This window comes from Eubalaena glacialis, chromosome 1 (assembly GCF_028564815.1).
Source record: "Eubalaena glacialis isolate mEubGla1 chromosome 1, mEubGla1.1.hap2.+ XY, whole genome shotgun sequence".
Classification (NCBI taxonomy): Eukaryota; Metazoa; Chordata; class Mammalia; order Artiodactyla; family Balaenidae; genus Eubalaena; species Eubalaena glacialis.
Window position 1 is genome coordinate 25,149,474 of NC_083716.1, and position 7,925 is coordinate 25,157,398.

Sequence of the window (7,925 nt, forward strand, 5' to 3'; positions counted from 1 at the left end):
CCTATGAGGGACCAGTGGACACTAGTGTTTATATGAGGGTCTGGGTGAATGGTGGAGCCTTTGGAAGAATGACAGAGAAGTAGCTACAAACTCAAGGACCAGGGAGAACCAAGGACGCACCCATTCGTTCTGCCAGATAACTTAAATATATGATCATGATCTGTAATACATATGCAAAGCTCCTGGTTTAAACCTGGATATAAGTGCCTCTTTTTTAGCTTCCTTAGGACTTATAAGCTATGTGCTGTGACTCAGTAATAAAAACAGCATTTTCGGGGGCTTCCCTGGTGGCGCAGTGGTTGAGAATCTGCCTGCCAATGCAGGGGACACGGGTTCGAGCCCTGATCTGGGAAGATCCCACATGCCGCGGAGCAACTGGGCCCATGAGCCACAACTACTGAGCCTGCGCGTCTGGAGCCTGTGCTCCGCAACAAGAGAGGCCCGCGCACTGCGATGAAGAGTGGCCCCCGCTTGCCGCAACTAGAGAAAGCCCTCGCACAGAAACGAAGATCCAACACAGCCAAAAATAAAAAATAAATAAATAAATAAATAAACCAAAAAAACCCGGCATTTTCTGTACACAGTGTTCACCTCTTCAACAGCATCCAGTGAGGCTGTGAAGTGAAACTCCAGAAAAGCAGAAACGCTGACATGCGGCTCTGCATGGAAATTCCAGCCTGCAATGCAAAACAACTGTGCCCTAAAAGAAACCTACTCCTCTAATGGATCAGAGAGGTTCTAGAAGCAATTTGGGGGGAGTCGAGTAAATGAACAAGAAGGGGAATCCACAGGCTCAGGAGAGGAAGGGAGGGCTGGGGGAGGGGCTCCCTTGGTTGCTGATGCCTCTTCACATCCTGGCTGCACTCCCTGAGCCGGTTCAGTAACACCTGCTCTCTTGGGTTCTGCCAGATACTTTGCATCATCCTAACAAATTCACCGTATTTGTTTAAGCAGCGAGTTTGCACTCTTTATCCCCCCGACGCCAACCCCGCAAAAAAAAAAAAACAACCCAAAGACGAAATAGGACAAACGCAGGTCCTGTTTGCATAGGCATTGTGATATCACTGGATTTAGTATCCATGAAATCTAAACACTGCATTTGGGACCCCAAAACAACATAGGAAAAACTGCTCCAGTCATCATAGCTAACACTTCTCCTCCAGGCTGTTGGGAAGATTAAAAGCCCACGTGTTGCAGAAAATTGTTATCATTTATCAGCCGACCCCATGCTCACCTTAAATGACAGAACAGAGTCCCAGCTGCCTAGTGCTCTCCAAAACTGTTTGGGCCATATTTTATTCCTTTAATCTGCTCCTTTTCCAGCCTGCTGCAGACCTAACTTAACAGAACATTTGCTGAGCATTTGACATCGATTCCCAAAGGGTCTCCATACAAACTCCCCTCTTGATACCAGAGGAGGCAACGAAGCTCAGGCAGATTTATTAGGAAGATTGAAAGGTCAGGCATGAGGTGGAAGCAGTTGGCAATCTGCCACAGCAGGCGATCGATCTTACTAGAGGGAGACAGTGTCACAACCCAGTCATCTTAACTGCCTTGAATTTTATTGGCTTAACAGCAACTGCACCTCTCCCGGTTGGTCAGATTCCTTCTGGGTATGACTGGATAGGCTAGCTTATTCAGTGGGTGCTTCTTGCCCAAGAGGCCAGGCCAAGGTTGCGGTTTGATGTCCTACAAACCAACCAGCTAACCAGTTAGCTTGGTTAAAAAGACTGAATAGATCCACACAACCTGTTCCTACTACAAATAAACAAACAAACAAACAAATAAATTGACTAAATAAATGAATGAAGAAGTAAATAAGTGAATAAATAGAATTTTTAATAATCACGTTAAGAGAGGGAATTGTAGGCAAAAAAAAAAAAAAAGATCAAAGCACAAATCCTTTCGATGATGGGCCAATGCTCTTGTTTCTATTGAATACTATCTGCTGAAAACACCATACTGTCAAATACCTCTAGTCTTTACGTATGCTGGTGCCTTGTCTGGAATATCCTATATCTCCTCTGTCCAGTGAGCTTTTTTAAGACTCAACTCAATGTCACCTCCTCCAGGAAGTCTTCCCCTGTTTGGCACACCTTCTCTGTATTACTAGACAATCTGAGCATCCCTCTATCAATGCACTGTATTATAATCATGTGTTTGTTTCTGTGTCTCCCCCACCAGACTGGAAAGACCACTCTTTTCTTTAATACATCTATGATGCTGAACCATAAGAGACACTCAAAACAGGAAGTTTGGTAAAAGAAGTGAGGAAGGAAAATGGAAAGAAAGAAGGAAGGAAGGAAGAGAGGGAGGGAGGAAGGAAGGAAAAATACAATTAGCTTATGCACTCAGGCACACAGCAATTACTCTTGGGAGTGATTAGTGACTAGCTAACAGCTATTGGAACACAAACATTTAAGATTCTAAGGCAGTGAAATCAAATCATCTCCAAGTATACACTAGGCCCTCAAACAGAAGTATTAAGTATTACTATAAAATGCACGTATCTCATTTCTCTTTCCATCTTTGATGCAAGTGCCAAAGAACCAAGTCTTTTTTTTTTTACCCACAGGGTTGCATGCACAGTAGGTACTCAATAAAAATTACGATTTGCTTCTCATAACAGCAAAGATAAGCATCTGTAAAGTGAAACTCTTTGCTATCTTAAAGGATTAAACTCTTTTCTACCCTGTAGATAGGTTGCTTTATTTCCAATATCTGCTGCCAGATCTACTGAGTAACAAAAATGTTATTTTTGTTATAATTTGTTATTTTCAATAACAAAAGATGTCTGCTGAGCATCTACTGTGAACAGGTGTTCTCTGAGGCAATGCAAAGGAGGCAAAAAGCCTCGATGCCTCCCCCTCCAAGCCCGCCAAACAAGCTTGAAACCCAGTTTAAGCTAAACAGGACAATTCAAACATCCAGGATGGTAGACACCAGCCTAAAATACCATTGTATTTTAGAATCTAGCACCGTAATCTGCAAACTATTTCTATAAAGGACCAGATTAAGAAACATGTTGGGCTTCAACAGGCCACACGGTCTCTGTAGCAGCTATTTGACTCTGCCGTAAGCACAAAAGCAGCCACATAAATGAATGGGCTTGGTTGTGATCCAAGAAAACCTTATTTACAGAAACAGGTGGCGCTCTGGAGTTGGCCTGCCAGCCAGAGTTGGCCTGCCAACTCCTGATTTAGCACAATGCCTGGCATATAGTAGGTGCTCATATATTGAATGAATGAATGAATGAACAAATGAATAGGTGCTCATATATTGAATGAATTTGTGAATGAACAAATGAGGGAATGAAGATTTTCCTAAGGTAATGGCATAGTGATTTGTCTTAAAGCCCCCGTGTACCATCATTAGACATTAACTACAAGGAGAGAAATGAATACCTCCTGACCAGAAATAAGCTTGGTAGGAATTATCTTTCCCACTCTCCAAGTAGTGTGTGTGGATGGAAACTTAGCAAGTACAAACCACTAACAGCTTTCATAACAGAGATGTGAACTAGAATAGTTTAAAGAAGAATATTTTTCAAATTGTGGATCATGACTCATGAGTAAGTTGTGGCCTGCGTTTTTTTTTTCAAAAAAGGGTAAGAGATGCAAAGAGAAAAAGAAGAGGGAACACGCCAAAGTCTATCACATGTAGTAAGCATAAGAATTGTTTCTAAGGAAACTGTCTTTCACTTACAATGTACTTGTATGTGAGAGTATATTGGGTTCTGGGGTAGAATGTATTTTCAAAAAAGTTTGAAAAATGTTCTAACTATTATAAGCTCATTCTTGGGGAAATTCAATGTATTTGTACATTTGAAGGGGATTTACTTCAACATAGCTAGCATAGTAGTTGAAGGCAAGATTCTGGAGCCAAAGTTCCTGGTTCAAATCCTGACTCTGCCGCTTATTAGCTGTGTGACCTTGGGCAAGTTACTTCACCTCTCTGGGCCTCAGTTTCTTTACCTGTTAAATGGGAATGCTAATGATCCTATTACATGGGGTTATTATGAGAATTAAACAAGTTGTCATATGTAAAGCACTTAGAGCAATACTTAACACGTAGTATAGGTTTTAGCTATTATTATGCTGTCACTAACCAATAATGTGAACTTGAGTATGTGACCTAACTTCTGTGGGTTTCATTTTTATTGGTAAAAAATCTCCAAAGGCCCTGCTGGCACCAACATTCCAAGAAGGGGTGGGAGGTGGTTTCCCAACACAAACCTGGAGGAAAGAAATAGCCCAATGCAAATCATCCATCCTGTAAAATGGACACCTTTGAGGTCTCAGCAAAGCAGCCTGTTCCAAAGAAAAAACCCCATAAGCTGGGCTTCCCTGGTGGCGCAGTGGTTGAGAATCTGCCTGCCAATGCAGGGGACACGGGTTCGAGCCCTGGTCTGGGAGGATCCCACGTGCCGCGGAGCAGCTGGGCCCGTGAGCCACAACTACTGAGCCTGCGCGTCTGGAGCCTGTGCTCCGCAACAAGAGAGGCCGCGATAGTGAGAGGCCCGCGCATCGCGATGAAGAGTGGCCCCCGCTTGCTGCAGCTGGTGAAAGCCCTCGCACAGAAACGAAGACTCAACACAACCAAAAATAAATAAATAATAAATAATTAAAAAAAAAAAAAAAAACAACCCCATAAGCCAACTTGTTATTATCTCTCGAAATTGCATGCAAAGGTGAATTCAGGATGGTGAGGGATTGACCAAATCAAGGAAAATGCTCTTTTTTTCCATCCATCAGACCCTTCATGACTAGCATTGGCTTCCTGTCTCTCCCATTGCCATGTATTTTATTCCATATACTGGGATAACCACAGCTGGGGTGAACAGGAAATCTGTCCCCATGTTTGTTTGGTTTTTTTGTTTCCAACATTCCTGACTGTGAAGTACAGTGTGAGGCTGTCCTGCAGTTGGTCCGGCATTGGTCACAAGTCACCTTTGACTGTGGAATGTGAAGTCACGTCTAGCACCAAAGATCATGAAAAAAATTCCATTTACTTTCACACACACACACACACACACACACACACAAGAAGACAACAGAAAAATAGGTGAAGTTATTACTGATTATTCACAAATAAATAAAAATGGTCAGTAATAATGTTCTGTTCAGCCTCATTTGTATTGATAATTAAAGAAATGCACATCAAGACATTGAGATATCTTTTTTCACCTATAAAAGAAGCAAACTAATTAAAGTTAGGAAATAGCCAATGCAGAAAAGGATGTGGGGGAATAAGCACTCTCACGCATTTATGAGAGTCTAAATTGGTGAAACTTCTTTGGAGGACAATTTTGCAATAAATAGCAAAAGAGTAAATGTGCATAGCCTTTGACCAGCCCTGAAACTATGAAGGCATTGAACTAAAGCAGTCTATATACAGACTTCTCCTCTGAGGAAAATAAAGTCCTATTTGTTTAATTTCTTGTAGGCTTAGACACACATAAAATTATAGTCAGGTATTCTATTCCTTGCAACCTAACACATTCCTAATTGATAAATCTGAAAAGAAGGGGGGTGGGGGTGAAAGAGGACATTCTTACCTTGCACTAATTTTAACATGAAGCCTTCTAGTATTTTCCCATTAAGCATGATATTAGCTTTGGAGCTGAATTTCACTCTTCACTTTTATCATATTACAGAAGTGTTTATCTATATTTGGATGATGAATTTTTTTCTAATAGCTTTTCAGATCTATGGTGATGATATTTCAGTTTTTCTTTTTTGATCTATTTGTGATGTAATATTCTTCTGATGTGCTACTGGGATTCTGTGTCAATATTTTATTTAGGATTTCTAAAACAGTATTCATAAATGAGATTAGTGTGTTACTTTTCTTTATTTTCCCCTTTTTAATGAGTTATTTTTATTGTATTTTTGACTGATATATTACTACTGACTTAAGAAAAAAAAGAATTCCACCCATTGAGGGTTTTTTTAATGTGAATGACTAAACTTTTTATTTCTACATATTATATTTGTACTTTTTCAAATTTGCCTATTTTTTCATAGTGCTATGTTCTATCATTCTGTCTCTGTAATCATGTTGAAGGTAACTATTTTATAGTCTTTTTCAAATTGTTCTACTGCCTCAAGTTCTTAAAGGGCTAATCTCCTGTTTATTACTGATCCGGTCCCGCATGTGGTTCATTTCCTAGTTGGGTTTATAATTCTTATTATAAACTCATCTCCAATGGAAGTTGTTTTATCTGTTAGAGATCAGAAAAAACAACTGTGTTTTGCATTTGCTTCTGACAGGACTGAGGGGATTCATCACTTTGGAACCAGCTTTTATATTCTTTCTTGACTTCAGGATTCCCTGGACACATGGGTAATATAGATTGGGACCTCACACCTAAGCATGACAGAGGCAGACTAGTGGTTTCAGTTTCTATAGCACACATTTTTTAATTCATTCAGAGCCCCCAGACAAACCACAGACTTCCTTGCTGTGGCACTCCTAAGATCCTTCCCAGGGTGTCAGCTTTAGGCAGGGGTCTCAAGTCCAGATCTCTGCTTTTCTAGAACACAAGGCTTGAGCGGGTACCAACCCCAGTCCTCAGCCATTTGTGTTTATATTCATGTCAAATACCCCTATTTGCCTCTGAGTTCCTTCTTCCTGTCTCACACCTGGCTATCCCCCTTTCTTTCTTTCAATTGTTGACTTTTTTTTCAGCATTTCTGTGTTCAGCAGAGGTTCCCTGAATTCCCTTCATGTTCCCAGAAGTTGAATCTTTGTACTTTCCTGTCTTTTAAAAACCCTTTCTAGAATAAGCACAGGGTGCTATGGAAACTACATGGTAGGGGGGTGTCTAAATCAGGCGTGCGGGTTCAAGGAAGACTTCCTAGGGGAGAAATCACCTATTCGGAGACCTTAAGACTGAGCACACATTAGCCAGGCAAAGAAAAAGTGTGTGTGCATCAGGGGTGACAGGCTGGACGAAGAGGTGGGGTGAAGGTTGCAGGCAGAAGATAGAGCCCATGTGAACATCCAAGGGGGGAAAACAAACCTCATATCACATTCTGAGAAGCACAAGTTCCAAGAACTACAAGAAGTTTGGTGTGGAAAATGGAATGAGATACGCGCTTGGTGAGATAAGTAGGGGCCAGTTCATGAACAGCCATGGGCCTGGTTAGGACAGTGGACCTTGTGCTGAGAACAGAGTGGAGCTGAAGCTGACCATCAGGTCACGGAGGGTGAAATCATCAGGTCACGGAGGGTGAAATCACCAGCTCTGAAAGAAAAACAAAGGTAATAGATGTTGCTTGTATAAGCAAATATACACAGCCCGTTAGAAAATGCTGAAACAACTTTGCACACAGGACAATCCCAGAGGGCATTCAAGCACGAACCTTGGCGTTCCACCACGCATAACCCTGACTTCTTACCCCAAGGATTACAAGGCATGCTTAGTGGTGCTCAGTCCAGGGTCCCCACCTCCCAGGAATTTCCCCCACCTCCTTTGGGGTAGGTGGGTGAATACCCCACCTATCCAACTAGCAGACGTTTTGGAAATACATCGCCCTTTCAAGAATGTTTGCCCAGATCACCCTATTCCCCACCCCTCCCCACCAGCCCCCAAAACTCTGCCGTAACTGTCCCTGATGTAAGGAAAGAGCTGCCAGCAGCAGCAGAAGCTTGAAAACAAGAGTAACCTGGGCCAAGGGCCAGGGGGTCTATTTTTAGAACTTGTTCTCATTGCCTGTTTATCTTTCAGACTCAGCCTAATGTCTTCCAGGCGACTGTTAAAGCTATTTGGCTGGCTTGCTGAGGAGAGGAAGAAGGTGATCTAAAACCAAACAGCAGTGGCAATGGTGATAATCATTCGGACAGTGTGTTCTCATAATTTCCCCCGAAGTACCCTCAATGCCGTTTGATTCCCGCAAAGCCACTTACGTAGGATTTATTCA